Below are 13,381 nucleotides of genomic sequence, written 5' to 3' on the forward strand. Positions count from 1 at the left end.
TCTAGGTTTTAGGGTTCTCAGTTTATTCCTTTTCAATTTCTGAATTCTATCTTATTTCAATTTAGTCTCTCTTCTACTTTTAATTGTTCTAGGATTCTAGTTTATTTATCTCCCTTATTGATTACTTTATGTTGCCACTTTAGTTTATGAATTCTCATGTTAGATTCAATTTTCTATTTAATGCAATTTGAGGTATTTCATAATTATTGTTCCTTTCTTCGTTTGTTATTATTGATGTTTGCAATTGGTTGTTTAGATTTAATATTCCTTGTATATTTTATGTTTTTATGTTGTGCCTTCTAAGTGTTTGATAAAATGCTTTGTTGGATTCTAAATTAGCTTTTTATGTTCTTAGCTTGGATTGATTAATTAGAGACTCTTGAATTGTCGAATTCTCTTGTTGGTTGGTGATTGAAACTTGCTAGTTGGCTTGAGCTTCACTAACTCTAGTCTTTGATTAGGACTTGTGATCTCAAGTTGAATTGATTATTTGACTTACCTTCAATTGTTAGAGGTTAACTAAGTAAGAGCAAAAGGCAATTACCATCACAAGTGACTATGATAATGGGGATGGAAATTACATTTATCAAACCTTGATAGGACTTTTTCTTAATTGTTATTTTATTTCCTTGCTATTTACATTCCTTGTTCCACATTTCAAAAACCCAAAAATATTCTATCTCATAACTAATAATAACTACACTTCCCTGCAATTCTTTGAGAGACGACCCGAGATTTAATACTTTGGTTTATTTTTATTGGGTTTGCTTTAGTGACAAACAAATTAAATTTGATTAAGGTTTAATTGTCGGTTTAGATCTATACTTACAATGCGCTTATTTTTGTGAAATTCTTTACCGACGATTTTTTCCCCTTCAATTATATCGGAAAGAGCTAACACATTGGCAATGTTCCAAAGACCAAAATTCAAGCAATCAATAAACACGATAACCAAAAACCTAATATTCGAAATTCGAAATTCGAAATATACCTAACCACCGGAATAACAGGGACCACCAACTCTAAGGTCGTGACAAAGCATTAAGCTCTATCGTCTATAAAAGACGAAGACATCAAGTAAATAAAACACAACAAAAAGAGTGGTATCAAAAGATCAAGAAAAGAAAAGCGCTTTTGATTTTTAGAAACTTAACTGACTTAAGCGTCGGAGTGTTTTCTGCTGGACTCCCGCGGATTGGAGTTTTCACCGAGCAAAGAGGAAAGACTATCAATGCCGAGAAAATAGCTAAAACATAATTCTATATTAAAAAGAATTTAATATTTTTGGTAGCCAAATACTAGTAAAAATTATTAAAAACTTATGGCCTCAAAATTTTATGTATTCATAACTCAATGTATCTCATCATATGATTATGTATCTAGGTTGAGACGGCTTTGGTGCTTGGCGTGACTCCACGACAAGCTTCTCACCAGCAACTAAAGAGGACTCTGATCATAGCACTGTCTTCGGTGATAGTACTATACCTCGGCTGGATCACTAGTCTATACATAACATTTTGGCGCTCATCGTGGGGCACGAATAATCTAACCCCCACTAAATCTCACTTTTTCTTTGTTGGTCTCTGAGCATTGTCTTACAGGGTTTTTTGGTATGGCTGACAATGGAATCTCAGAGTTAACTCAATTCGAGCTGATGGCCCAAAACGCGGAGCTTCAGGCCGAGGTTCAAAGGATGACCGAGCTACTGGCTCAGGAAAGGAATGGGAAGCACAATACTCGAGACCACAAAAGCACAAATGGCGTGCAATCGTGAGACCTAGAGGAGGTGACACCCCCAAAGAAAATGAAAACAATATCCAACCCTTTTTCAGAGGATATAATGAAATTCTCGATGCCAAAGAACTTTGTCCTGCCAACCACGCTGAAGCCATATGAAGGCCTGGGACACCTCAACATCCACATTACCAAGTTTCAATCTGTGATGGTTAACAGTGCTTCTGTCCTATACTCTGCCAATCTTTTCCGACCTTTTTAGATGGTGCTGCTTTATTGTAGTCTTCTAAGTTACCTGTAAGTTCAATCTCTTGCTTTGAGGATCTAGCAGAATCCTTCATCAATCATTTCATGGCCTTTAAAATATATGTTCGCGAATCATATTACCTTAGTATCATCAAACAAGGACAAAACGAGAGCCTCAAGGATTACATGACGCGATTTGCCAACGTGACTATGGAAATTTCTAATCATAGCATAGACATCCATTTGCATGCGCTTAAGAGCGGCCTCTAACTAAAAAAATTTCAAGAGACTATAGTAGTAACCAAACCAAAGACATTGGCAGAATTTCAAGAGAAAGCTATAGTACAAATGGAAATCGAGGAGCTTCGAGTAGCTCAGCGTCAAAAATAAGGCATTGGGCCATGCGAACCATAATCCAAAGGAAATACAATAAGAACGTCCATTACCGAACATTCATCGAAGGACATCTTATCCTCAGACGCACAGAAGAAGCATGGAAGCCATCAACTCACGGCAAGCTCGCCGCAACATGGGAAGGACCTTACCGAGTAACACAAGTCCTCGGCAAGGGAGCATACAAACTCCAAACACTACAAGGTGTTAACATCCCTGGTATTTGGAATGTTTCATCACTTAAACTTTACTTCACTTAAAATGATATAGGAAAGGGGAGATACTCTTTACCATCCCCATAACCTCAAAAACTGACAAACGAGTATATATCGGAAAGAGCTAACACATCAGCAATGTTCTAAATGCCGAAATTCAAGCAATCAGTAAACACGATAACCACAAACCTAATATTCAAAATTCAAAATATACCTAACCACCTGAATAACAGGGACCACCAACTCTAAGGCCATTACAAAGCAGTAAGCTATGTCATCTATAAAAGATGAAGACATCAAGTAAACAAAATACAACAAAAAGAGTGGTATCAAAAGACCAAGAAAAGAAAAGAGCTTTTTATTTCTAGAAACTTAATTGACTTGAACGTCAGAGTGTTTTTTGTAAGACCCCCGACGGATTGGAGTTTTTACTGAGAAGAGAGGAAAGACCAGCAACAACGAGCAAATAGTGCACTCAAGGAGTTAGGACTATACCTCGGCTGGATCATTGGTCTCCACATAACACATTCGATACCACTTATAATACAAATGGGTAATATGTTATTCTGGTTTATGTGTATTTTGATATTACTTTCGGTATACCTAGATAGTTTTTCGGTGTATATATGATTTTGTTTCCGTATCGTTGTATTCAGGTATAATCTGGTTTTTGGTTCTTTCGTTGGGGTGAATCACCATTGTCAGTCAACATTTATGGGGTGTGTTTTGATGAAAAATGAGGATATTCAATCATTTAAATAGGTATTTCAATGTTGGCTTCGTTGCATGGGAGAAAATGCTCCGAAAGAAATTCTTACCAATCAATGCGCATCGATACAAAAGGCTATCGAGGCTTGTATGCCCACCCGGTGTATTTGGCATATCATAAAGAAAATTCCAAGTAAATTAAATGGCTATAAGCAACACAAAGAAATTGAACATGAGATGAGTCACGTTATTTGGAAATCTTTTACAAAAGAATTATTTGATAGGAATTGGAATAATTTTTTGATGAAGTATTGTGTTGGGGACAACAAGTGGCTTTCAGGTAATAGTGTCTTTATTAGGATTAAGTGATGTTGTTACTTTTAGTGCGTGGATATTTATGTATTTTTTTTCTACAGTAGAGGTGTCAAACTGCACGTCTTTCGGTGTATTTTGGTTCTGATTGGTATTTTTCTAATTTTTTGAAAGCTTTTCGAAGATCGTCATTTATAGATTCCGGTTTATCTCGATCACCACTTCTAGGCCGGGATGAGAAGCACACAAAGGAGTGAGAGCATGCATGCTTTTTTTTTACTAGTTGATTACACGCAACAACTCACTTATCCAATTCATCAAACAATATGATAATTGCCTAGAAAGTAGAAAGCAGAGAGAGAAAGAATCGGATGCTGCAGATTTTTATACCGTCATACCTTGTGCAATAAAATCCTTAATAGAAGCTCAATTTCAGCATGTGTATACCCACCAAAATTTCAAGAAAATCTAAGCACAATTTAGAGAAAGGTAAATTGAATCACAAGATCAACGTAATCCGCTCTAGCTTATATGGTATATGAAGTTGTAGAATAGGTTTCTAACTCAACATTCAACAAGTTTGTAGGTACGTACGACATGATATCTTCTCAAGTTAAATGCTAGTGTTTATTATTCGAGTCAAGAGGGATATTGTGTCGTCATTATTTGAGAGCATTAAACTTTGAACGAGTAGATAAAGTGTCACCAAGATATATATTGGAACGATGGAGTAAGAACATAAAGAGGAGGCACACACATATCAAGAACAACCACGACGAGCCTCTTTTGGACCAAGAAGTATGAGATTTGACAATTTGGTGTTTCGGTCACAAAATATTTGTGAATTTGCATCAAAATGTAAGGAGTTGACTGCGATTTTGCACCGTGCATATGACAATGCTATGGTTGAGATGCAAGAATACAAAGCCAAAAGCAAAGAAAAATGTTCGTTATCACACGAAGATGCTTCGTTGGAAGATATTAAAGAGCTTCAAAGTCCTCCATAGGTGAGAACAAGAGGATGTTCGAAAAATAGATTGGGATCGAACACTAAAAAACAGATTGTAAATGCTACAAAGAAAAAGAAAAAGAATGCTCCAACTGAGGTAAAACTCATGTTCTTTAAATAGTGGGAATTGAATTTGTGCATTTAATAATTTTGCTAATATATGATTTACCTTTTGTAGTTTAACCTTTTTTATGGTGGTTTAGTGGTACAGTCAAATTTTAGCCATTATCATGGACATATTATGAATTATAATTTCAGAGATTCAAGATAATAAGATAGATTTTCGGTGTTTTATGAATCTATTTCATTGTTATTTGACACAATTTCGGTGTAATCTACATAATGTTCTTTTTTTTTATGGAAATGGGTTTAGTATTTATATTTTCTTGTTTTTGTTCTATTTTTTGATATTTTGAAATTAGTTTTTTTAATTATTTGATGGGATTTGTTTTTTATTTTAAATATTCAGTACACAGACAATTCAATACTTAAGTAGTATAGAAATTCAACCTAGAGAATTTGGTGTTTATCTGAATAATTTTTGGTGTATTCGAAAAGTAATTCGGTGTAGTACAGCATTTATTCTTCTTTTCCTGCATTTTTCTGAACTTGGATTCATTCAGATTAACAACATTTCAATACAGTACAGACATGTTCATAGAAGTTTAATTTTGTAAAGAAAATCATGTACTATCAATACAAAGATATAATTTACAATATCAAACTATCTACTATCAATATCTGATGATTTCAATGTACAATAAGGCCTTAATAGTGCTGCAGATGGCTTGAATAGTCTGATGGCTTCACATTCTTCAATGGTTTTATCTCTGAGTTGATTCATTTCGTCAAATAGAATTATTAAAGCATATTCCACTCTGAAATGATCAACTTCATCCTACAGTTTAAAGAAATTTCTTTACTAAAGTCCGTTAATTTAGTAATAGAGAGTTATTTACTTTTAAAGATAGTTACCTGTCTCCAATTCTTCCATGAATATTTTGTCTTTTTGATATTTTTTGGATCAATTAACTCTAGCCATTTCATAACATATATTGCATAATCGTAGCTAAAAACAAGAATAAATTAACACAATAAAATAGTAGAGTAAGAGAAAACACAATAAAATTTATTAAATAGAAATATTTGATACCTTGTCCGTTGTCCACTGATGTTAATATATGGTGCTTCGACACCCTCATCATTATCTATCAAAGGTTCTCCTCCAGTAATCACCCTCATTTTTTAAATGATAAAGCCCTAAGACCAAAACAAGGCAAGTATAATTTCAACTTTTAGAATTCAATGTTTATTTGAATATTTTTCGGTGTATTCGAAAAGCAATTCGGTGTATTATAGTATTTATTTTTCTTTTTTTATAAAACTACAAGTGTACCTTACTTTAAACAGACATAAATAATAGAATTTATAAAGGGAACAGAAATTTGTACCAAATAAACAATTTACAACAAATTTATTAATTGCTATTCTCTCTTTTGTATGAGCTTTTTTGTTTTTTTGGGTTAAGGACATGAAATTTCTTCTTTTCAACATCAGCTATCCAAAACCACTAATGCCCCGCATAGCAAACCGGGTCAAATATCCGAAATTTGGGTAGAGAGAATAATTTTTTTAGCTTAATTGCCACCTAATATAAGAATTATTTAAGAAACTTTATAAATGAAAGCTTACAAACAGATGGGATGCACGCTTCTTCTTGTCCAAAAACGGGATGTAGTCTTGATAGTCTTCAACCCATAAGGCTTCTTAGTTTTTGGATGAAGAAAGTTGCCCTCATGACTCGACAATGCATAATTCTGCAAAATTTGTATAACACCGAAAGAAATAGTTTAGTAAACAATATATTTTAAAAATATACTAAAATTTTAATGTATTACAACTTACCACAATATCAGGGGTAGACAGTATATGAGTTTCTGAAATCTTTCAATTTTTTTGGTGTTTAGAATTTGGCACATTGCCGAGACAACATACAAAAACAAAAAATCCAAACTTAATACATATATGGCACAACGACTGATAAGAAAATCATTAACATTATTCTAGGATTATCAGATTTTCGACATCTGAGTCAGCTTTTAAGGATTCAAAGTGCATTCTTCTTATTTTCAATAGTATTTCATGCTTCAGTATAAAAATTGTCTCCCACTCATTAGTGCTTTCATCTTCATAAGTCTAGATATTTGTCACCCAATGCAAGAATTTTTCCTTAAGTTCGTCTGTTGTTTGCTTCTGCCTCATGGGAGTTTTGAATTTGTTGAGGAAGCTCATTGTAGGCTGCATCTTTTTTAGAGATGAACTTTTCCTTTTGCAAAATTTAATGCTGCTGCAACCCCAGTATCTATGACAGCTTCCACGAACTCTTCCAAATCTTTCACCAATATTAGGCTGTCTTGAGATTTTCCCTTGACAGCTTGTAGTTCATCCTCTTGAGAAAGTGTAGCCTCCTTGTAACACCCTACCACATAGAGATTTATGCCTAGGACATAAATTAAAGGTGGTGAGGTGCTACAACCTCTAAAAAAAATATAGATATATAGTAGAAGTTGAAAGGGAGTTATAACGAGGAGTCTTGAAAGAAAGCTTAAGCAACAAGTCGCCAAAAGAAAAGTGTGTCGCTCCCATGAACGAAAACTTAAGTACGAAGAAAAGTAAAGAAATATATAAATAATAATAGCGGAAAGTCAAAAAGTATAGAATATCAAGCTCAAAGCTCGACCTGCGAAACTAAGGCCGGCCGGAGAATATGTACATATATACGTGTAAATAAGTATATCCCAACATACATAAAGTAATCACCTAGTTCTCCAAAAAAAAGCCTCTAAGAGGATTAAACATAAGTTATATATATATATATATATTTATTTATAAACATAAATACATAACCGACAACCCAAAAATATAACAGCCTAACTTCGGTTGCCATAGGAACCTCCAGATGCCTAGCGAGGAGCCTCTTGACCTGCATCTGAAAATGACAACATATGTATGGAATGAGAACTGGAGGTTCTCAGCATGGTAATGGTGCCTACATAATATATAAAGTCCCGGAAAAGTCAGAGGCAATTCTAGAACTCCGACACTCAGAATTAAACTTATATAATAAGCTAAACCAGATTTTGGGCATATAATCTAAGGTTTTCAAGTTTATAACTCAATTCCTAACTTAACCCTTGGAATCCTGCTTCCTCCAACCCTCCGAAACACCAATGGAACAACCCTCGTCACTCTTCCGCCAGACAAGGGGCATCTCAGTTGCACAGTGTAACACCCTAACTTTTAGTACGTCATGATCGTACTAAAGATAAGGCATTACTAATCTACTTTCATTATTTACTATTTAATATTGAGCCTTTAGTTCGATGTCGCATTTCAGTTTTAAGAAAATGCCTGAAAATTTGCTTTTGTTGATTAAAAACCATATATCAAAGATCCCCAACCAATACTAATCACATAGTTATTAATAATAATAAATATCATACAACAGAATTCAAATAAAACTTAGATACAATTCCTATCCCTCTGTATAAAATAAAATCTTAATTAACAAAGGTGAGGGAATTCTACGAAAGCAACTCAATACATAAACTTAAGTCTAATAAGACTAATATTCGCCCGCAGCTTCACACTGAATCTTCGAACCTGTGTCACTGAAAGGGTGGAGGATTTTGGGATGAGAACAAATCACGCGTTCTCAGTAGGGAATGGGAATGCCGTAAAAGTAATGAAATAAAGTGCAAATAATTAACTTTACTCAATAAAACTATATTTTTATCAAACCCTTTGAAAATACTCTTGGTTCTACTTTAGCTAACCAATTACCTCTTTTTAAAATCTCTAAACTCAAAACATAATTTTAAATATAAAACTAGTCACATTACCTGTCTCTCAGCTACATAGTTAATTCTCAGTCAAATGTCAATTCGTAATCACTTTAATACATTCATAAACAAATAGCACAAGCAAGAGATCCAATTCAATGTACAAGCAAGCCACAACAAGAAAAACAGCACAATCACAAAGAAATAAGACAAGCAAGCGCAATCAGATGCAAATGTACAAACAACATGATGCATGTCTATCCCTAACGCAGGCCATGAGCTCATGTGTCGGTTGCCTACCCGCTCCAGACATTATTTGGGCACAAGTCCCAGATATGGCTTTCCAGATGCATACAATGTGCTTATAAGTTGTACGGCTAGGCCGCATACAGTGTGACTTTAAGTTGTATGGTTAGGCCACATACAGTGTGACTTTCCAAATCAATAAGCGTACATCTGGAAAATAGTTCTCAGTGTGTGGGCGTCCCCACTTTACATTTGGCACTAAGGCCCAAGCAATATCACATCTGCTTTCCTGTGGCAGACAATCTCTTTAAGTTAATATATTCCTTAAATCCTTGTTCTCTGCTCTCCTGTGGCAGAGATTCCTTTTCTTAATAAACCGAGCTCAAATCATTATTTAAAACAAAATCTCTCCTTAAAAGATTGGATTTAAAACATTATATTTTTCTTAATAAATCGAACTTTAAAATAGAATAAATATTTTCTTAACTAAATAAATTTCAAATAGTTTAATTTTCCCCAAAACCAAATCTTTTAAAATAGCATTTCAAACAAAACCTCAATTTCATAAAAATTTCGGCAGCACCTCCCCTAAAACTCGGGATATGCCACCCTTTCGGGTTCCCTCTTTCTCAACAAATCACCAGCCCTTTTATTAGCAATAATCATAACAACAGATTCTCAGTAGACAACTCATCATAACTCGGTTTAACAATCATTCTATCACTAAACGAGGCAGAAATTTGTCGATTAAGAATTTATAATAAGAACGGCATTGCAAGTACAGTTCTTAACCGACGGAAATTCCGCTTATCAATTTAGAAAGGGTTGTCACAATTTAAGAATAAAAATATTGGGAGTAGAAATCCCAGGTCGTCTCCCAACGAATTGACAAAAGAGTGCTTTTTTATTAGTCAGAGATTTTTCGAGAAATTTTAAGAGTTGGAGAACAGAAAAATAAAGGATTGCAATTTAAAGCAATGAAAATTAGCAAGAGAATTTATATAATCAAAATAAAAGCCTTGACTAGGGAAAGATTAATTGGAAGTTCTATCCTTGTTGAATTTTTTCAAGTGTAATAGCAAGAGGTTGTTGTTTTGACTTAGTTAACCCTTACCGAATAAAGGAAAGTCAAGTGATTGAGCTAACTCTTACTCAAAAGTCCTAATCCTCTCCTATGGAAGGACTAGCGTTAGTAAATAGAGAGTTAGCCAACAACTTCCAATTGAAATTGACACTTAAGTATTCCAACTCAAGGGTCTTCTTTTAATCAACCCCCAAGTCAAGTTAGGAGTCTACTCCATTGATATGAATACTACTTTCACAGGCATGTAAAGAGAATAAGAAGAAGACATGATAATTTAAACAAATAATAATTGAAAATTAATTAAAGATAAAAGTAGTTCTTTGCATTAATAAATCCCAAAATCATAAACATCCTTATCTGAACAGGGTTAATGGGCGATTAAAAGAGTAAAGGAATAAGAAAACAAACTAGAATAGTAGCAACTTCAACGGAGGTAGTGACTCTTCCCAATATCCAAATCAAAAGCATAAACTCTAAAACTATGAATGTGAAGAGACCTAGAGGAAGTAGTGTTTCTCTCTAAGATTCCAAACTAAAACTAAGAACTATGCGAATGAGATTGTCTTTTGAGTATCTGCTTGTCCACTGGCTCTAGTCTGTGTTTTTGGGCCGAAAACTGGGTCCAAACTCAGCCCAAAATCACCCCCAGCGTCTTCTGTGTTTTCTGCACGTGGCGCATGTCACGCGTACGCGTCGCTGGTCATCTTCGCGTATCACGCATACGCGTCAGGTACGCGCACGCGTCGCCGTGCGAACTCCAATTCACGCGCACGCATGAGCCATGCATGTCCGTCGCTTCTCGCTGGTTATCTTCTTTATTTCTTGTGCTCCTTCCATTTTTGCGAGCTTCCTCTCCATCCTCTAAGTCATTCCTACCCTATATAGTCTGAAAACACTTAACACACAGATCACGGCATCGAATGGTAAAAAGAGAAATTAAAAATATACAATTGAAAGGCTTAGGAAGCAAGTTTTCAATTATAGAATAAAACTAGGAAGCAATTGTAAAATCATGCAAATCGTATGAATAAGTGTGCAAAGGCTTGATAAAAACTACTCAAATCAGCACAAGATAAACCATAAAATAGTGGCTTATCAATCTCCGCACACTTAAACATTAGCATGTCCTCATGCTAAGCTCAAGGAGACAGAAGGAATGAATGGGGGAAAATAAGACTCATGAGATGCAACCTATGAATGCGAATGCAACTATATGCTAAGATGTTTCTGTCTTACTTGGTTAAAAGTAAACAAGTTCTCCAAGACAAACATAAATCAGATTCCACTAATTCAAATTACACAATAAAAGACAAGTAAACTTGTAAGAAGGCAGCTCATGAAAGCAGGAAACATAGAATCAAGTATTGAACCCTCACTAGTAGTGTATATGCACTCTAATCGCTCAAGTGTCTAGGGGTAATCACTCTATTCTTCTCTAGTCATGCTTTCTAAAACTTTTTTCTTCATCTAACCAATCAACAAATATTTAGTATACCAATGCAAACATCATGAGGTCTTTTCAAGGTTGTAATGGGGCTAAGGTAAAGGTGAGGATATATGTATGGCTAAGTGAGCTATAATATGAATCTTTGACTAACCTAAGTTCTCTCCTAACACACACACACACACACACTCTATGTAACTCTAAAATCATGCCTAGCTACCCATAAATTCCCACTTTTGTATATTTCACATACTCATATACCAAAAATTTCTCTTTTTTTTTTAATTTCACCACATATGCATTGATCTTTTATTAAACTTAACATTGGGATAATTTTGTCCCCTTATTTATCTATTTACTTATATTGTAATTTATTATTTTTATTATATATTTTTTTATTTTTATTTTTTTTTAAACATGAAAGCAAACATAACATATCAATGCACATGGGTTTTTAATTATTCTAGTCTCACATGAGTAGGTACCCAAATTCCCAATATTCAGATAAAGTAGAAACATAACACATTCCCATTAACCTAGGTTCCCACAATTTCCCGCACTTAATTGATACACAATCTCTATCTTAAGCCAACCAAAGATTCAAATCAGGTGATTAATTATTTTTCTGCTTAAGGCTAGTGATGTGGTAAAATGCAGAACGAATGGGGATTAAAAGGCTCAAAGTGGCTAACAAAGGTAAATGAAACGGTAGGCTATTTGGGATAAGTGAGCTAATAACAATTGATGGCCTTAATCATATATATGCATGCAAATATACTAAACAATGGACATATAGAATGGAACAAACTATAGATTGTAATCATAGAGAAGAAAACACACAAAAATAAAAATCATGGTTAAATAATGTAACCATATAATCAAGCTCAAATCTCACAGGTTGTATGTTCTTAGCTATAATTCATGTTCTAAATTACAATCCTCAAACAAGTTTAACACGAATTTTCAATTTAAATTAGTGAAATACTATAAAAAGGGTCTTGAAAAGAAACTCACTACCTTAACCAAGCAAAACATATATGCAAACAATTATTATCATGCAATCTATCCTACCTAACAAAAGAAAAAAGTCAAATATTGGTGTTAAGAGAGAGAAGTTACCTTCGGAAGTCAAGGACTGACCTCCCTACACTTAAGGCTTGGCACGGTCCTCCGTACCATCAGTAAGGAGCAAGGTAGGGCTGGAAGCATTGCCTCCGCTGTCTGGTTCGCCATGGCTACTGTGCTACTGGATGAAAGGGAGTTCGGGGTGTCTTTCGGTTCTGGAGGTGGGTGGTACCCACTATGAGGTCCTTCAGATAGTTGTATCGGCGGTTGTTACGGCGCTCCAAATGCTCCATTCGCAGGTCTTGCCGGTCGAACCTCTCAAGGATCTGAAGGAACATCTGATGGATGGATGGTGCTTGTGGTGTGGAGGATGGTGGGGTGGAAGAAGGAGGAGTATCCAAAGATGGGCCTGCAGGTCGGTTCGCAAAAGAAACTGGTGGCCTGATGTACTTCCCATTCGGGACGTACTGGTCGGCCCTGGGGATCATGACCTTCGTGTCTCCAGTCCGATAGGAGACACCTGCTGCAGAGACTTAATCTGAAATCAAGACGGGGAAAGGCAGGTTACCCGCAATCTGTACATGTCCCATGGCCTGCCAAATGTGTCAGGAAAGGTTGAGAGGTTGCTCTGTCAGGATACAACAGATGAGAACAGCAATGTTTGCTGTGAAGGTGGACTCGTGAGTGCTCGAAAAGGTATAGTGGGACATAAATCAATATTAACAACAATCTCAACAGTTCAATAACCACCATCTGACATAATAAATTAGAATTAGAATTTCCAGCAATTCAGTCACAATCATGATCTTAACTCAAAATCAATCTTAAAAACCAAAATTAGCATTGCCAAGCGTCTTTAAAACCATCATTCAAACATATTTCAAACGAGGAACAAAACATGCTTTCATAATTACGAACACCCAATACAATTTCAGTAAACTTTCACACCAACATACACATTCTCTTAACAAAGATCTCAAACCACATAAAACCACCAAGAGACACAACCAGTTACACATTTACTCCGCATCTAAAATCCATCACAGATCAAGCATTCGTATATTTGCAATAATTCATTAAACT

This window comes from Arachis ipaensis, chromosome B03, assembly GCF_000816755.2.
Source record: "Arachis ipaensis cultivar K30076 chromosome B03, Araip1.1, whole genome shotgun sequence".
Classification (NCBI taxonomy): domain Eukaryota; kingdom Viridiplantae; phylum Streptophyta; class Magnoliopsida; order Fabales; family Fabaceae; genus Arachis; species Arachis ipaensis.